The sequence below is a fragment of the Centroberyx affinis genome, unplaced genomic scaffold, assembly GCF_046629955.1.
Source record: "Centroberyx affinis isolate AG114_WGS23_722 - 3 ecotype Tasmania unplaced genomic scaffold, CSIRO-AGI_Caff_v1 ptg005018l_1, whole genome shotgun sequence".
Classification (NCBI taxonomy): domain Eukaryota; kingdom Metazoa; phylum Chordata; class Actinopteri; order Beryciformes; family Berycidae; genus Centroberyx; species Centroberyx affinis.
In genome coordinates, this window is record NW_027282472.1 from 1 (window position 1) to 19,891 (window position 19,891).

A 19,891-nucleotide genomic window follows, 5' to 3' on the forward strand; every position below is an offset into this window, starting at 1 on the left:
CCTACTCTAATACCAGGAATTGTTTTTGTTTTTTTTAGCAAGACACGCGGAGCAGTTGACACTGGTTTTACAGAAGGATCTCTCTCTCTCTCTCTCTCTCTCTCTCTCTCTCTCTCTCTCTCTCTCCTCTCTCTCTCTCTCTCTGTCTCTCTCTCTCACACACACACACACAAACACATATACATTCACATTGATGTACATAAGCATAAACATGGACCAAAAGATATAATTCCGTTTTTAGCGTGTAGTCAAGCCCCTGTTTGTGTGAAGCATTGCATTGTGCACTAGGACCATTTATTTCTTACACTCTCCTCTCCTCCCAGTTCCCCTCTCTCCCCCTATATAAAATATGTGTTCTCATCTGCATTTGTATTTGTGTTTGTGTCATCGCTATAGTAGAATTTATCCCCTCATTAAGATGCATACAGGCACTAATGGTAAATGGGCCTCCCACATAGCTCATCAGTTTAATGCATGGCTAACCTCTCACAATTAGCAAGATCAAGGGACTGCGGCATTCTTTAGAGAATAAAGTAGAGATTCTTGCACTGGAAAGTGTGGAGTGGCGTGAGTGTGTGTGTGTGTGTGTGAGAGAGAGAGAGATGATTTATAGATTTGGCAGTGATACACATTATCACACACCTGTGCAGATGCAATACCATACATCCATTATGTCCATACATCCACTGTACACCCCTCTTCCAATACACACACACACACACACACGCACACACACACACACACAAACATCACATATCACACAAACATGCCACTATATACTGCACCTTTCTCTCCTGTGTTTTTCTCCCTCTGCATATAGATCCACTGCATGTTTCTCCTGAGATTCCACACTCTCCCGCAGTTCTCAAACACACACACATACTACAGTACATACACACATACACACACACACACACACACACTAAGACATGCAGACACACACTTCCCCCCCTGTCTTCTATGCAGGCTATTAACCTGTCCGCTTGCAGCAGAATCTCTATAATTTAGCCGTCTATTATTAAAATTCTACCTGTCGGCACGCGGAGAGAGAAAAGGTCCCCGGCATTCATTTTGGACCCCAAAAGGACTGACTGCTAACGTACATGTGCTAATGTGAATGTGACGTCTTAGGCACTGCAGGTTTGACACTGGGCCCAGCACACTGAGTGGATAATTGTATATGGGATGAGAGGGGAGGGGGAATAGGAAGGGCCAGCGTTTACTTAACAGTACTAATGTATAAAGGTAAGCCAATAAATTGGCTACCAATTGTGTTACTGTGAATGGGGATGGATGGGAGAAAATTTCATAGATGTACTGTACCTGAATGCAGCCTTGATATTTGAAAAAGGATTATGATTGACTTGTGCAGAGAGAGTGGGGTGGTCATTTTTAAGTGTTTGTGAGTGTGTGAGTGTTTATGCAAATGTGTTTGTATCTGTCTTTTTTTATGTGTTTGTGTGTTTTTGTGTGTATATACATACACACATGTAGTACATAAGTGTGAGTGTAAATCTGTATGTGTTATTGTTATTTATGTGCGTGTTCAATGTTTGCAAAGCCATTTCCATCCAACAATGATGCATTGTTTAATAACCTGTTACAACAGTGTGCAACTGTTCAACGCCATCTATTATGTCTCTGCAAAGGAAGATGATAGAGGATGAGAGAATGTGTGTGTGTGTGTGTGTGTGTGCATGTGCACCCTCACATGTGTGCATGTAAGAGAAAGAGTGTTTGTGTGAGAGAAAGAGAGAGACAGAAGAGACTGTATTATTGTGGATGACGAGCAACAGTTTTGCACATTGCGTGTTTGTGTGTGTGTGTGCGTGTTTGTGTGTGTGTGTGTGTGTGTGTGTGTGTGTGTGTTCATTGTGTATGGTATGTGCATGGTTATGGCATAAAAAACAATCCCAATATACAGATCCATATTGGAAAAGGAGAAACATTTCACTCTTTCCTTTCAGGCTAATACGAACCATACACTCCCCCAGCGACAGCTCGCCAAGAACAGAATGGTAATGGTGGAACGTTGAGGGGGTGCGCTTGATTATTTATTTGTGTTTCAACAGGGGAAACCGGAGCTCCGTCACCACTGTGAGGCTATGAGTCATAAAAGCCTGTTTATTTAGAAACCAGAACTTGCTGCTCGACAGGCCGTTACATCTGGTGGCAATTATATCATTCAGCCCCTGCCGAATTCAACTCATATGTGGGAGTTGCATCATATCAGTGTGTGAGTGTGTGTGTGTGTGTGTGTGTGTGTGTGTGGGGGGGGGGGGGGGGGGGGGGGGGTTCTACATGGGTTACTACAGTACATGGGTTTACTTGTGATCCGAAACAAAACATATTGTATGTATTAAGTGTTTGCGCTCATGGAGGCCATGTTTTTGACCTAGTTGACAAGGGGTTTCAAATCCAAAACAATCAACATTGTACATTCCACAAGTTTCTGTCTTTGAAAGATGAGTCTTTGGCCCTTGACATTCATTTGAGTGGGGATGTCAATTTGTGTTTTCCTTTGGGTCAAGAATTTTTCCATTAGCTGTTGTCATTGAACTGAAAGAGGAGTGGGTTTCAGAAGAGGTTCTCTGTTGGTTTGAGAATGGTTTCTATTGTGGCTTCATCTTTTTTGGGGCTCCAATCCAACAGCTGCTTTCTCCCTTCACTAAAACAGAGCTTGGCTGTCTAGGGAAAACATCTTGTTTCATTTTAGCCCCTCTGTTGTTAAAGGACTTGGAACGCTCGCTCTCTCATCTTCTCTTCGCTCTCTCGCCCTCCTCCTCCCTCCTCCCCTCTCTCCCCTTCTCCTCACCCCGCGTCCTGTCAAACCTCTCACCAGGGGAGAAATGGAAAGTGTATGGCTCCTCGGTAAGGTGTGTATGTGTGTGTGTGTGTGTGTGTGTGTGTGTGTGTGTGTGTATATCTGTGCATGTTTCTTTCTTGTGTAGGTGTGTTTGTGTGTGTGTGTGCATGTGTATGCATGTGTAAATGCGTTCTTGGGTATTCAGTCATGTGTGTGTGTGTGTGTGTGTGTGTGTGTGTGTGTGTGTGTGTGTGCGTGTGTGTCTCTGTGTGTGACTCAGGCTCAGTGTGTGCTCTGTTAAAACCCACTGTCTCCATTGCCTTACAAGGCTCCCTGTGTGTAATTGGTGACCTATTAGTTTCTGCCCATTGCATTTGACAGATATGAATTGGAGCTTGCCATGCAGACCTGCTGATTAATGACAACCACAATTGGTACCTTAATTGCCAAGGATGAGAAGTGAGGCATTGCAGAGAGAAAGAGAGAGAGAGAATGAGAATGATGAACACACACACACACACACACACTTGCATGCACCTGTGATTACAGGGTCGGTAGGTGTTTGTCTTTCATCTCTGTCTCTCTCCACATATAGGCATTTTTGACACTGGGGCGGGGCATTTCTAATCAGCCAATGGTAGAGCCAGCTGTTTGCCAATGGGACAGTACATAAAGATCTGTACAAGGAGGCTGCTTGAGTGTGTGTGTGTGTGTGTCTGTGTGTGTTTGTGTGAATGTGAACCCATGGGGGTTGGGTCTGCTGGGGGATGGCATTAATAATGTGTGTGATTTAGCACACATCTGGTCGTATACACTCCACAAGGGAGTACGGAGAGGAGAGTTATATTAGCACACAGCACACACACACACACACACACACACACACACACACACACACACACTTGAGCAAATCTACACACCGCTAATTAACCTGGTGCTTCTCACAGCTGCTGGCCCTGACTTTGCTCCTGCCAAGACGGACGTGGGTGGCTCCTCAACCTAAATCAATCTGTGCTAATTGCTGGTCTACGCTCCCCTGCGTCTTTACCTTTCTGCCTGTCAGCGTCCTATCTACCTGTCTTATCTGACAAGTAACTCCCACGTCTTAGAGCAACCATGATCAGTCAGGCGACTCAAAGGTCTCTTAAAGCCCTCAGTGTTTTGATTTTGCCACGCTGTCAAGATATTCTGGTGTTGAACTGGCTACAAGCTTATCTAAGATCCATCTGAATGAGGTAATGTATGGTTAAATGTATGCTTCCCTCCTCTGTGAATTCTCAACTTGAAATTGCTGAACTTCTCACTATATAACCTTAATTTCAACCAGGAGTTCATGTAAAGGTTGTAAAGCCTATTCATCACATTATGGCTGACAAAAAAGCCTCACTTTAAATAGCACACTGATACAATGGTGAAGTTGTTCACTTAGATTTAGGGTTCTGGGTAGGACGAAGGCTAAGATTTATGTTAAGGCTAGCCTCTACTAGCAGTTTTCAGCCCAGAGTTTTCTGCTCTCTACGTCTTTTACAGTTTCCCTGGCATGCTAACCTATTCTTGTCACAGATGCTTATGATCAATTGCACTCACTCCATCCACAACTTGCAAGCCAGCTAGGAATGGTCTTGTCATCAATAAGTATGTTGCCAGGAACCCCGGGTTAAGAATGGGACCAAGCCTGGAGGTGGAGCCAACTGAATTTATATGTAGCTAAGCTAGCCGCAGCCACCAAGGCCTTAAAAGGGAATAGGTATGAGGAGAAAATAGCTGTTCTATGTCATATCCACAAAAGCAACCATCTGTCTTGTTTTGGCATTTCTCCCCATGCTGACAGAGGTCATGAGTTTCTGTTGTGCAAGCATGAGGGTAACAGTGATTCTGTCAAACTCAATGGTATGATATGAATGTGACAAGAAAGGCAAGGACTGCATAGGAATAACAACACAAACATGGAAGAATTGCCTACAGAAGTCGTTCAATTCTGAGGCGGCACATCCATAGAGTGGCGTTCCTTCCATCTCATAAGCACACATTGAACATATATCACCATTTCCTTGACATTGGGAATGTATAGAGCTGATGTGGAATATGTCAAAACCAATTTGACCAAATGGAAGGAACAATGCAGGACCATTTGGACCCAGGAAATGAACAGTTACGACTGTTTATTGTGGATAACAATGGATAGCTCTGGCTATCAATGCTAGCCGCGCTTATTTGTCTGGGTTATTGACATTTTGTTATGATGTTGTTGTATGTATATCCAAAAAACTGTGAGGAAAATTCCTCTTGGATCATTGAATGTTCTTTTTTATATTCTTTTCTACCTATATATTCTCAGTCTTCATCTTTTACAGTTCCACCATTGTGGAACTCTATTTTCCAATGAACCGGCGCTGACCTTCCAGGGAGAATTCAAGGCGTCCTTGAACGACGCAAGCACGTTCCTCCATTATTGTAAAGAGGCCTGAGCCCCTCGTTAGCTATTAGCATATTAGCCGAGGCTACAGATGAAGACATTTGGCGGAAGGGGGGGTAAATGTGTGTGTATGGGGTGGGTGGGGGGGGGGGCTCCTGTCCTCCCTCCAACCCCCTCCTCTGATGGAGCTGTACTTTAAACAGCTGGAGGGGAGTCTCAGAGGGGCTACTTAGGAAGAAACAATGAAAGAAAGGTGGGTGGGAGGGGGGAGGGGGGCGTAGTAGGTCCCTGCACTGGAGCAGTTGTGTGGAACTATAAATCCATCAGCTGTATTTCAACAGGGCTGACAGCGTTAATAGATGCAGCATCTTGTTAATATTTTATTAAGTGTACGGTGTGTGTCTGTGCTGGGGGGGGGGCAAGGGGTGTTGATTGTGACAGTAGAGAGGGTAAAAGGTGATCTGAAGTTATGAGAGAAAGTGTTAGTGTTATTATGCGTGCATGGAGGTGCAATACTGTGACTCCACCACTCTGCTCATGTGTGTCTTGCTCTTCTGGTGTTTGTCCTATATCTTTCTGTCTGATGGTTGATTGTTGATCAGTTAGATCTATTTAGGCTCATTCTCTGTACAGTCTGGAGGCATGCTTGTGATAAAGGGCTATTTAAATAAACAAACTTGAACTTGAACTTGAACTCATACAGGGATTACAGGGAAAGATTGTACAGTTTCAAATACACTTCTAGTTTGTGGAACTAAGAAAGCATAAGAAACGTCTAGAACTAGAGAGGGAGTGACTTTTCTCATTACAGAAGTGAGCAGAGAGCAGGGTGATGCTTGTATCTCTCTGTCCAAATGATAATCACTCCCAGCTTTCTGACCATGTGGCTTGGAAAGATTCAGGCATTTTTTCTCTCTGTCTTTTGTTGTCATTCTGTAAATGTTCCAATTAGAGTATAGCGAGTGGGTATGAGGAGGGTGTATAACAAGGTTGAAAGGGTATTACAGTAAATGGTGAATGTGTGTGTGTGTGTGTGTGTGTGTGTGTGTGTGTGTGTGTGTGTGCATGTGCATGTGTGTCTATCCTCCAGTGTCTGCTTCCCACGTGGAAAACATTGCCATTCTGGGCTTTTTCTGCCTCATAGGCCCACAGCTGCTCTCTCCCATTTGAGGAAATTTGTCAAATCTAATACAGAATCCAATCAATTCAAATGTTAACACACGCTGCTGGACGCCATAGGAAGATCTGAGCAGTCCTGGTTGACATTAGAGGCAAGCATGTAAGCACACACCTATGCAGGCACACAAAGACAAACACACTTCTAAATGAAACACTCTCATTTAATCAATGGAGGGTGAAGTTAAACTGTAATGTGCAACGATGTTCCACAGTGTTTGTGTCCAGTGTCGTGAAGAGAGGGTAGGACATGACCATGATATTGATTATAATTATGTTAATCGTGATCAACAAAAAAGTACAAAAAAGAGTACATAGATAGATTTGTTTATCGATAAGGAACCCCATTAGCTGTAGACAAGGGTGTCAGCTATTCTTCCTGGGGTCCCACCAAAACATAATATACTTCCAAAACATATACACAAAGTTTAAAACCAGGATACAATAAAATGAAAAATTAGGACCACTTTGTCATGGGCCACAGCATGAAAGACAAGTAGAAAATAATGAGATAAGTCACATTTGTACAGTAAACAATGATTCTTACATATCAAAAGGCTAAGGACATAAGCTCAAACCAGAGGCATTGTTAGGATCCCAGCCCAGAAATCTTTAGATTTTCACCCAATAATTGCACCATTTTCAAGTTATTTCAGAGTAAAATGAATATAGGATGTGAGACACTGTGCTCTACCAAAAGGTTCCGGTCAGGTGCGTAGGCTGGCTTTCACAACATCAAATCAAAATAAACAAAATGAGTGCAATCTGAGTTCTCATTCAACTTCGTTATTCATTTTATTTTCAGGAGCAGGAGTAAAACCCTAAGAAAAAATAAGAGCTTTGACGTTGATGAAGCAGTCATATGCTAGAATGTTGTTGCCAATGCTTTGTTCAATTTTGAAAATTGACCAACCCTGGTCTCATAGCTTCTGCTTCTATTGTGTAACAAGAGCTCCTTTTGAACTGTGACAAATTTGAACTGTGACAAACTGTGTTAACTCTGTGTCTTGTCTATCTGATCCTCTCCTCTTCTTCTCCAGTAGCTCTTTTGGTGTCTCATCTGTCTGTCCCACTCTTCATCTCCTCTGCTCTCTCCTGTTCTCTTCTCCTCTCTCGTGTCCTGGTCATAAAAAGGATGCAATCAGCATATGCCAACCAAAATCTAACCAAATCTCTCATTTTTTGATGTGATGATTAGATCATAAACACATGTTATTTATCAATTTATTTTATACATAGACTTAACCAATTATTTCAAGTCCATCTTTATGCTGATGACACCATTGTATATTGTATTGCTGATTCTGTACAACTAGCCATTGAGAACCTGCAACTTTCCTTTAATGCTCTACAAGATGCTCTTATCAATCTTAAACTGGTACTTAATGCAAATAAAACAAAATTCATGCTGTTTACTAGAGCCAGAAATATTGATCACAATTGTATGCATATATCCACTGCGAATGGATCTAACATTGAGAGAGTTACTGAATATAAATATCTTGGCATCTGGCTTGATGAGAAATTTACTTTTAAATTCCATATAGACAATCTTGTTAGCAAACTGCGTCAAAAAATTGGCTTCTTTTACAGAAACAGAACCAGCTTCCCTATGATTAGCAGAAAGAGGATTGTTGAGGCAGTTTTCCTATCAGTGTTGGATTATGGGGATGTAATTTACAGAAATGCTGCTCTTTCCACTCTTAAACCCCTAGACACGGTTTATCATTCTGCCCTCAGATTTATTACTGGTGATAGCTATGGTACTCACCATTGTATTCTGTATAATAAGGTGGGTTGGTCTTCTCTGGCAGAGAGGCGTAATAAACATTGGTATTTGTTTATATATAAAGCCCTCGTTGGAAAGCTACCACCCTACATTTCAATGATGCTGGACTGGAACCTTGGACCCTATCAAACTCGCTCAAATGACTTGCTTATGCTTAAGGTCCCCCAAGCACGGTCTAAATTTGGACAATCAGCCTTTTATTTTAGTGCTCCAAATTCTTGGAATGGTCTTCAACACACACTAAAAATCAATACTCTACTAACCTATGGACAATTTAAAACCATGATCACAAACCTCCCTGCCTCAATGTGTAACTGTTTTAATTGATTTTCTTTATTCTCATCTATGTCTTGTCCTATTTATTTAAAACTTTGGACTTGTTTGTAACTCGACATCATTGTAAATGAGGGCAACCTCAATGGTTATTCGAGTTTAAATAAAGGTTTGAAATGAAATGAAATTTGAACACACCAACCAATATCAGATTATACAAAAGCAAACCATTAATGCACTATTCCATCCCATAGGGGCTAAATAGTCATCAGTGCTCAGTATTCCATATGGGCTGACAGTCACACAACACAGCGACACTATTGGATGCCAGCTACAGGCCAATATTCAATGCAGCAACAGCAATCAGCATTCTATTGCTATTATTACTTTCAATCGCCAAATCAGTTGCAGAGATGCATATGCTTCATACATATGCTTCAGGGGAAACAAATTATGGCTTGAAGACTTATCAATTGGATTCTACAAAGGCAAAGTAAGGTCATCCCACTTTCTTTCTATGCTTAGTCCATGTTCCACTTTAATATCACAGTGAGTGCAGGCTAGCTAGACCAGTGGTTCTCAAACTGTGCCAGCTGGCCAGGTGTGCCTTGGAATTAGTCTTATTTATGATGATTTACATAGCTATAATCATATGTAAAGGTGTTGAGGCAGTGGCACTCTCACGTCCGGACTCATCTGCTGCTACAGCAACAGGAGATAACTCTTCCTCCACCTCCTCTAGTCTCACCTGCGCCTCGTTGCCTTCATCCTTTTTCTTTTTGAAAGAGCTTCTTATATCCATAGCCTTCAAGTCTTGCCTTAGTGAATTAGCTAGCTAGCTACCACCAGATGCCAACAATGACAAGTCCTAACAGGTGAGCTCTCTCTCTCTCTCTCTCTCTCTCACTCACACAAAATGCGCTCGTGCCAAGTGGTGTGAAGTAGATCTGCTGCTTGAATGACACACAGAGGACCCAAAACGTACTTGCGTTTTTGATCAACGATATCATATTATTTTCGAGGGCTTTAATGCATGATCGGAATGACAGATGAATAGATCCGGGGCTATTTTTTTGTTATTCTTACTTTTGTAAAAAAAAAAATATATATTTTTTTATATCCGGGGCTATTCATAAAACATTCGGGGTTGTAGCCTCGGACGCCCAGACCTAATGATGCCACTGGCTCAAACAAACAAAAGTGTAGAAACAACAAGTAGAACTAAAATTAAGCATTTGACCTTAACTCATAATCAAATGTCTTCTAATAAGTTTAAAAAAAAAAAAAATTGTTATTAGCCTTAGTTACAATAAAGTGGGTAAGGAATTCTTTAGTGAAATGGCTTGATATATATAGTGATAGAATGAATGAATGAATATGTCTTGCAACAGGTATAATACTTATGTTTGCAACCACAATAAACAGCACTAATACATCGCTAACACATATGCACTTTCCTTTTTCCTGATCACTGCCTAAGTTCCCCCCATTAGCAGCATGTAATGAAGTTGACCAGCATGTGGCCAGGTCACGCTCTATCTAACCACCCATCCTCAGGCCGCCGCGGCCCCAGAAACCCTCCGCGGTAAAGGGGACATGGAGCAGCATGCACTGGGACGGTCATGGATGGCTGTACACCGACTCCAGAGGATGACTGGAGGGCAGAGGAAGACAGACTTCAAACCCAGATGGACTTTGATACGGACTCTGAACTGGTCCCTTGTCATCTAGAGGATGGTGGCGAGAGAGAGAAAGTGAGAGAGAGAGAGAGAGAGCGAGAGAGAGAGAGAGAGAGAGAGAGAGAGAGAGACCAAGGGCGAGGGAGAGGGCAAAGGGAGAGAGGGCCCGGGGAGTTTTTGAAGTGAATATACGTGCAGCATGATCAAAGAAAAGTAGAAAGAGAAAGAGGGGAGGGGAAAAGAAAGAGAAACCTCATGCCCTTCAGACTTTTTTCAAGCAGTTGAAGTTTGGCAAGAAGAGAAACTTCGATATACTAACATGCTCCTGCGAATGTCTAGGTTTTTTTGATAGTTTTTGTTGAAAAAGCAGAATGATTTTCTCCTGTGATGAAGAGGCTGCAGACATACAGTTGATTACGGGCACAATGTTAGGCCAAGTACATCACAAGTCTTTGCAAGTTTTAAAATGTCAATTGCCAGTTTATTCTGCCATAAGTGTGAGTAGACCCGTGCAGAAGATGGCGTCGCTGTGTGGATACTTGACTACCTCACTACTTCTGGTGCAGAAGGTGTCAGATATGATAAAGCAGCATTTTAAACCACAATAAAAAACAAAGCCAAGTCTATTCAAAGTGTCTACGAAATATGTGTTAAGTAAGTATGGCTGTGTGTTCATACTTGTGTGTGTGCATGAGGACTGAAGCGGAGGCTGAAGCGGAGGTGAAAAACATGTTTCTGAACACACCTATGAGACTAATTTATCAAGTGTATCCCCCAAGTATGTATCTTGTGTAGCAATACTGGAATGTCCAACTTTGCCTAATTACACAGGTCCTGGGGTCAGAGTGTGTGTGTGTGTGTGTCTGTGTGTGTGTGTGTGTGTGTGTGTGTGTGTGTGTGTGTGACCAGGGTGTGAGCTCTGAGTTCCTATGGTCTGTGCTCTGACATCTGTTTTGGGTGAGAGGGCTAAATGGGTCTTGGAAGGGTTCTGCGGCCAACTCTCTGTCCCAGAGCGAGGAGAGCTTGACTCTGTGACCGGTAAATCAGCCCAGCTGAAGAGCTGCCATCTAAACTGGACTGTGTGTGTGTGTGTGTGTGTGTGTGTGTGAGAGAGAGAGAGAGAGAGAGAGAGAGAGAGAGAGAGACCCAGATGAAGGTTTAGAAGAGGAAGGGATGAAGAGAGGTATAGGTATAGAAGGGAAAACGTAAAAATAAGGTTAAGGAACAAGGCAGTGAAAAGGTTGACGAGAAGCGAGGGAGTAAAAGAGGGACAAAATGAACCAATGAATTGGAAGACAGGAAAAGCTGAAATTTAGTTAATGGATTTCTTGCAGAGGAACTGAACTTGACATCTTTTAGATCAGAACACAGCAAGAAAGTTGTTGAGAAATATATCCATATGGCATTTTCATCCTGATCTTCTACAATTTTGTGGGAGGAATAAATACATTTGTTGGTAATGAGATAAAAATCTCCAATTAGGGGATTTATTTTCAAATGTTGAGGTTATGGTAAAACAGTTGTTCTCATGTTAGTTCTTATGGCCATATCAAAACATAAAGATTTTGAATCTCAACAAAAAACATAAAACAAAAAATGTTTATGAAAAGGAGAAAGGAAGGAAAGAAGGAAGGAAGGAAGGCTGTGAGAGCAGTGAGGAAAGATGGGATTCAAGGGTAGAAAGCAGTCTGCCATTTTAAGAGGAATGCTTGTTATCTCTCTGCCTGAGTAGTATTTCCTTCTCTCTCTCATTTTCTCTCCTGTGCACTCATTTTCAGTGGGAGCGGTGGCGGTGGGAGAAAATGTGAGATCCAGATGTCAAGCCTTCACTGCAGATGTGCTCACTTAGAGGCCAAGAATCGCTAATCTGCCTTGCCTGCGCGCGCACACACACATACACACACACACACACACACACACACACACACACACACACACACAAAGACAAGCATGAAAGCGAGCATGCACATTTCCACAAGCCCATATTTTCAGAAAGAATACAAAACTACACACTCACACACACACTGAACTCTTCATGAATTTAAAACCACAGGATCACAAAGAAACGACAGCAGATCAACTTTAAACTGACATACGGACGGACAGACAAGAAGACATATGGACAGTGCCTCCACATGCTGCTGAGATCCCTGCTACCAAAACTCCCTGCTTCATTTTATTTACTTAACAGACAATAACCTCTTGCTACTCACTGGCCAGAATAAATACATGCTCTGCTACACACACGCACATACACACACAACCAGCCTAATGGTTTTCAAAATGGTTTCAAATATTAATGTTTCCTCTGTTTGCTACTTACATGCCTCGTAGCCCATTATTGTAGAAACAAGCTGCGTTGGAGAGACCTCGGCTAGCCTTGTCCAAGGACTCGATGCTAATGAAATGAGCGGGGAACGGCAGCATTGAACCGCTTGCATTAAGGCCATTACAGAGAAATAAATACAGGCGCAACTAGGCACAGAAATCCAATTCCCATTTGTGTTCTGTGAACCGTTGTCGCTGAAACAAGCAATGGACTTGTTTTGGTGAAGATGACGGATTGAATAGACAAAAATATTGCTGGAGCTGATGAGGTTTAGAAGCAGCTTTTATTCAAATGCAGCACATCTATATGTTTAAATCATTTAAAGACTTATAATGAATATAATATCACAACCCCTATATACTTTATAATAAAATTATATTCTATTCAACTATATTCGTCTTTAAAAGCAATTACAGGAGAATAGAATAGAACAGAACAGAACAGAACAGAACAGAACAGAGTAGAATAGAACAGAACAGAACAGAACAGAATAGAATAGAATAGAATTGAATTTTATTCACCAACAAAACAGCATCTACCAACCCTTTTTTAAGATTCTGCCCTGTTGCACTGTCCTGCAGGATTTTTCAGTTTTTCTGTGATTATTACTACAAACATATTTGAAATTGGAGAAGTTTGGGGTTTTTCTGTTTTCTGTTCTGTCTGTGTGACTACCTGCCTGATTGCTCTTTGGTTTGTGTATTGTGTCCTTTGTGGTGTTTTCAGTGATAATTGTATTTCCCTCATTGGACCCTCAAAAAAAACTGCTATTACCACAAAATGTTTGCAAACGGTGAGCCAAATAAGACTGCAGTAAAATTGCAACAATCCATTACTAAAAATTACCTTTAAAGTTACAAAAATCTTTGGAGATGATACGTGATGTTTTATGCAGTAAAAGATGGTTTTACGTTCTGAAACTCTGCTTCAGTCGAGAGCCGTTCATTGAGTAAACCATCAAAGTTCCTGGAACGACTGGCAGTACAATGAAACATCACCTTCAAACAAGAATTAATATTATTGCTGTTATTTTAGAATATGAGAAAAGGACAGCTGACATCTCTCTTTCTCTCTCTCTGTCTCTCTTTCTCTTTAGGTGTGTGTGTGTGTGTGTATGTGGAGGTGGAGGGGTAATAAATGTGTGCCTGTGTGTATGTAGGGGTGAACTGGTGGGGCTAGAGAGCAGCTTTGAAATATTCAATAGAGAACAACACATTGACATCAGGGAACAAAAACTCTGATATTCATGAGCGTGTGTGAATGTGTGTGTGTGTGTGAGTGTGAGTGTGTTTCCCCTGGGCCTGCCGTTCATTATTCGTCCCTGTGTCCTCCAGGCCAATGATTATTGATCGGGCCACGTTAAGTATGGAGAGGGCACCTTATGGTGACAGCTTGACTGGTGCTGCACCGCCTTGATCTTTTCTGGAGGGAGGCAGGGAGAGACGGGGGGGCGGGGGGGTGCTTTTGCGGGGGTGCTTCACTGTGGAGGTGGAAGACTTCTGGGGGTGAACATATACTGCATGTGTATGTATGTATTTCTTATGACGTGTGTGTGTGTGTGTGTGTGCTCTCCCTCTCATCTCTTTCCCCTTCACTACAATCCCCCCCCCCCCCAATGTGAACCCCTTTGACGCCTACAGCCCACCCAACCCCAAGAGACCAATAACACATCCCTTGATTTAGAGCGAGGTTACACGCTACTTATAGCCAATAAGCAAAATACAGCCAAAGTGGGCCTGTCTTGCTACGCTACACAGAGGGGGATATATAGCTCCTTATTCATCTTGGCTAATTGTGTGGGGAGAGAGGGCCTCACAGGTATGTCTGGGGAATATGGACATATATCTTGAAAGGCTTAGAAAAGGATTGCATGGTGTTGCAGTACATCGTACAATAAAAGACCGTTTGATATTTGGCAGAGAGTGGAGAGGGCTAAAAACCAAAGCATATAGTGTCTAACTGAAAGGTCTCTGTCAAAACACTGTGGGTGCATCTTCAAATCACAACTAATCCTGCAACAATTAGCTTTTCCAATGGACTTATTAACTTAAAATATCCATTGCAGCTTGATTAGATAAGTCAGATATAGATATCCATTGAATTGTTTTAAGACTAAGAAAAACCTTAATTTGCGTATTTCAATATTTCTGTCATTGTGGTTGGATTGCGACAGATAACAGCCCTTCATTCATTCTGCTCGTTCAACTTGGTTTTGGAGTCCCGCCTGTTGGCTTTCAGCGGCACCCTCCTGTTTGTTTTCTCCACAAGAGGAGATGAGTCAACTGATTGGCAGTCAGACGGCATGCTAGACGATAGCGCTAAACCTTGGCCCAGGCTAGCTGTTCAATTATTCACAGAGAGAGCAAGAGAAAGAAAGACGGGAGTGTGTGTGTATGTGTGTGTGTGTGTGTGTGTGTGTGCATTTGAAAAAGAAAATGAATGAGAGAGCCAGGGATAGAAAGAGACAAGAGAGAGATGAAAAAGAGTGTGAGGGAAGGGGAGAGCAATTCAAATGCTGAGCGTTACCTGATATTGCGAGAAGAAAAAGATACACTTCTCATTATCGCCCTCCTTCACTAGTGCACGCACTTCCTAATGCCTTAATCTACCTACAGTAGTAGCCACTGCCACCTAGTAAGACACACACACTCACAGACACACACAATAAAGTACCACTACTTCTATCACCGCTGCACACACACACACACACACACACACAGACACACACACACACACTCCAAGCACTCCAGCATATGGGTCAGATCTAATCGCAATAATTTCATTTCCCCCCTCATCAGCTCCAAGCCAGATAGACTAAGTCCCATTTGTAACCACTGCAGCGCTACTGGAAGGAAATATGACAGATAAGAGGACTCTTGTAATAAGCCGGCTGTGTGGATCTGATAAATGAAGAGTGCTTTTGCCAGTTAGCTGGAGAAATATATTGTGGAACGGCGGAAACCCAAGTGCGGTGGCTTGAGGATTCATAAAAATAAATGGGGAAACAAATTAACTTTGTTGATTAGTGGCAAGATGGAGGAAGCCGCTTGGAAATGACTCGATGCCGCCTGGGAAATCTTGGGAGCGCGAGGCGGCGTTCTGATAAAAAAAAAAAAAAAAAAAAAAAAAACATAGATGTGTAAGATACAGTAAATCCTCATAGGCACGCTTTCAACGACAGAATCACTTCTCCCTCTTTCCACAGTGAGTCTCTTTCTCTTTATCTCTCTCTCATGCGCACACACGCACAAACACACACACACATTCTATCAAAAAGATCCACCCTTTTCAGCTGTTCCTAGTTAAAAGACAGATGTGCCATATTGCCACTGACAGAAACTGTAATATCTGTTTAGAGTATGGGCCTGCATCGTGCCCATATGGTTTTCAGTGGGAGAGGTGGAGTTGCTCAAGCGGTATTTGAAATGTAAATAGAACAAAGGATGGAGGGAGGTGGTTAATTTCAGCTGTTTCCATGGTAGGTAAGCTCCGTCGGCGAGGCTATGATGTGTGTGTATTTGTGTGCCAGTTATTTCTCTGCACGGCACGTTAAATTATGTTTGACACCTTTCCATAGCTCAGAAATATCCATGACAGTAAAGGTAAAAAAGAACAGTAACACAGGCGCTGTTGTACTGAGGGAAAGTTATATCATAAGATTTAAACAGCGGGATTGTTTAAACAGGGGCAGAATTGGGATTAAGTGTATAGTGCTGTCTGTGAGGCCGGTTTGCTTTAGTGACTGAGAATTTCTAGACATTTTCTGCGAGGCGTATTCCAGTAAAAGCAGGTCAAAAGGAAATTCGAGGAAGTTTTCCAGGTGCCGGGCTCTCTCTGGGGTAAATGCTCCAACGCTTCTCGGAGAATCATCCAGGCGAGACCCGACACACAAACAGTCACCTTGTCAGTCACCTTGTCAATCAGTCAGTAAGCCAGTAGGCCAGTTCACCATCCAGTCAGTCATCCATCCGTCCATCCATCCATCCAGTCACTGATCTTTCCCTTTCTCCCTCACTGCCCCCCCGCCCCAACCTCCACAACACCAACTGAGCTTCATGGACCTGTAATGATCCAGTGTCTCCTCCACTTACTGATGCTTGGTGGACTTTCAAGCTAAACCCCTCCCCTCCCCCATACACACACAGGCTCGGCGGACCTGATTGGTTGGCCAAAGTTATTTCTGCATTTGGATCTGGCCCGGGTTATGAAGTCAGATGGTATTCTAAGATTGTGGCACAGATCAGATTTTTTTTACTTGTATTTACGTAGGAAAGATTTGCTTAGATCAGGGTGATTAGATAGGATTCTGTCCTGTTTTTTGAGGCAGGTGAAATATGATTTACTTAATTTTTTTTTTATAAATAACTGCAAATTATTCAAACAAATTTGAAATACCTGTAAAATCTATAAATGTGCAAGGAGTCTCTCCAGGTGTACAGTCTAGAAACAGCTATTAATATCTGGATTTTTTATTACAGTAATAGTGCAATAAGAAACTGAAAATGCTAAAAAAAAAAAAAAAACAACAACCTTGAAACAGATAACATAATGTCAAGCAATGCAATAATATGTGTAATAATATGGAAAAATATTTGAAGCACTTGATTTAGTTTGATTTGAAAAGTAAACTTGGAAATGATTAAAAAAAAAATACTCATGAAATATGTCAAACTTAGTAATTCAAACAATTCTGCACTTTTGGGACATTATTTATTCCACGGTGGTAGTCAAGCTCACTGACATATTGGCATATTGACGCAGACTCTTATGAATGTGCAGATGCATATTTCTCATTACTTGAGCATCAAAGCATTCTCACTGCGCTGATAGGAAAGCTTAATGTTTCCATCCTTTACCCATCAGCGTCTTTGTAATAACAGACATGTTCATGCTGTTCTTCAGACGATAAACCATACATGGAGATCTATATTATTTTAATTACTTCCGCTCACTGTATATCACCTCAGAATCAAATAAAGAAAAATAGGAAATTGTTTCTGTCAATTGAAAAAAAATCTTTTTGCTTTTTGGAAAAAATGAGTGTGCTTGTGAGGCCACTGAATTGGCATAATTACATGGGTTTAAAATGCAAATTTACAATGTGCTTATTAATTCTATTCTGCTCATTTCAAATGACTGACTGCACTTAATTAAATCAGATTGATTAGACCTTTCTAGACTTTCCCTTTACAACCACATAATTATGACAAATAGAGCCACTTGACACCAAATCTACAGCAGAGGGCTGAGCTTTCTTCTCTCTGCCATTCAGTGTTTTTCAAGACCTGGGTGGGAATCTATAGGTGGGTCAGAAGGAGGTTAAAATGGGTCACCACACTGTTTATTTTTACAGTGATGTATTGACAATCACCCATTGCAAGTGATATAACAATGTAGCTAACCATACATGAAAATATTACATCAGGCATCCCCTCCACCCCCACACATCATTTTCACTGAAACACCCCCGCTCCAGATGCAATCCTCTTGACAGATTGTGCGTGTTCCATTTCATGATGTTCCTCATCAGCACCCACATATCCTGGAGAAATGGGTGACCATGGATATGGGTTATATTGTGTTGCAAGAGCCTTCCTAAGCTCCTGAATTTGAGGCAGGCTGAATAAAATACTATGGTTAATGGCCTAGTATCCACAAACAAGTAAAGTTTTCTTTGACTGCACAGAAGGTACGGCTTGCTAACAGCCAGCCCAACACACTTCACCTCATGTGTGTGCTGTGCGCTTTAAAAGAGAATGGTTAGAGGCTCTCTTGCACTCAAAGTGCAGTGGCAGTGTTTGCACCAGAAGGCACAATACCAAGTAAATGTATGCTTTTTTATATAAGAAGACACCCAGTGAAATATGATGGATCATACTGTGTATAGTACATTGTTTGTCTCTATATTGTGTGTTGCTGAATATGATTACGCAGTCTTGCATACATAGTGGGCTCTGTGTATCCTTAAAGATTATGGCTTTCTGGGTGGATTGCATTTGGTCCCACTCGCATTTCCTACAGTCCAATTCACATACAGCATTCTGAACTTAAAAACTTCACGTTGACATTTAGATGCTTCGCAGTGTGAGATTGTTACCAGAAGAAAAAGGTCAAACTAGCAGGTTGCCTTCTTATGAACTTGGTCCTTTCTCAACTGTCTGGCGGCCCACAGTATGTGCAAGGTCAAATTCATGAAAGGTTTGAAAATATGGGGCAATTAAATGTATCAACTCATAAACATCCTTTTATAAATGCACTTGCTTATCTTGAATATTAATAATTCACACAGTGGCAATGGTGAGGTGAAGAGAAAGTCTTAATAATAATTAAGAAAAAAAAACAATATGCAGGAAACATTCAAAGAAATGTAATATTTAAAAAGCAGCACCCCAGGACCTGGCGAGTTAATGGCTGAAAGAGCTCCTGCTCCTCAAGTGTTTTTCTGAGCTTTGATTGCAATTTGGAGAAGGAATTATCTCATCGGGGTGCGTGGGCGGAGGGAGGTCGGCTCTGACTGTGAAGTGCTTGTCATTACCAAGATCTCTCTCCTTCTATTTCCCCTTGTTCCCTTTGTCTAACTCTTTCCCCCTTTTCCCTTTGTCTAACTCCTCTGCTTGTGGTTGTTCTGCAACTACAGCTTGATGGTGTCAAAACATTAGTGGGTGCCATAGCACATATATACTGCCATTTGTGTTTAAATATTGTATAGAAGTATAATACATTGTATAATATACGTTTTTAAGCCATTATAGAAGTGCGGCCACTCTGCACCTATGCTGCTTAGTGCTGCAGGATATTTCATTGAACAATGGTGCAGCAGCAGTGTAGCAATGTGAAACATGGGACTATAATGGCTACATACGTATGTATTGATTTTCAAACTGTAGGAAAAATACAAGCCAGAATATATAAACACATTCATCTGTACTCACTTATCTGTAAGTCCATGTATGGATACCCATGTGAACATGCAGACACATACTGAGCCTGTCTCATCACTGATGCAGCCCATCAAGACAGGTTCATTTTCCACATTCTTTCACCCTCTCTCCTCCATTGATTTGACAATCACTGTGTAATCTTGGGCATAAATGACTCTTTTTAAAAGTGCCGTGGGCACTAGGGTCACGATATTTCCCCTTAATTACCGTGCCGCGTTATTACCATAAAGCACTTTCCACCTCTCTCTTCCTTCTAATTACATTGTTCTGATTGCCGTGACACATCCTTTCATTCGCTGATGCACTTTGCAAGTGTATGTGCGTGAGCGAGAAAAAAGAGAGAAAGAGCAAAAGAGAGAGACGGAGACAGCACAGCTCAACCCTCTACCACTGGCGATAAAGCAAGAAACGAAACAGTGTCTTCATTAAAGGGGAATCACGTTCTAAATCAACCTGTCCACACTTAATGAACACTGTTGGCT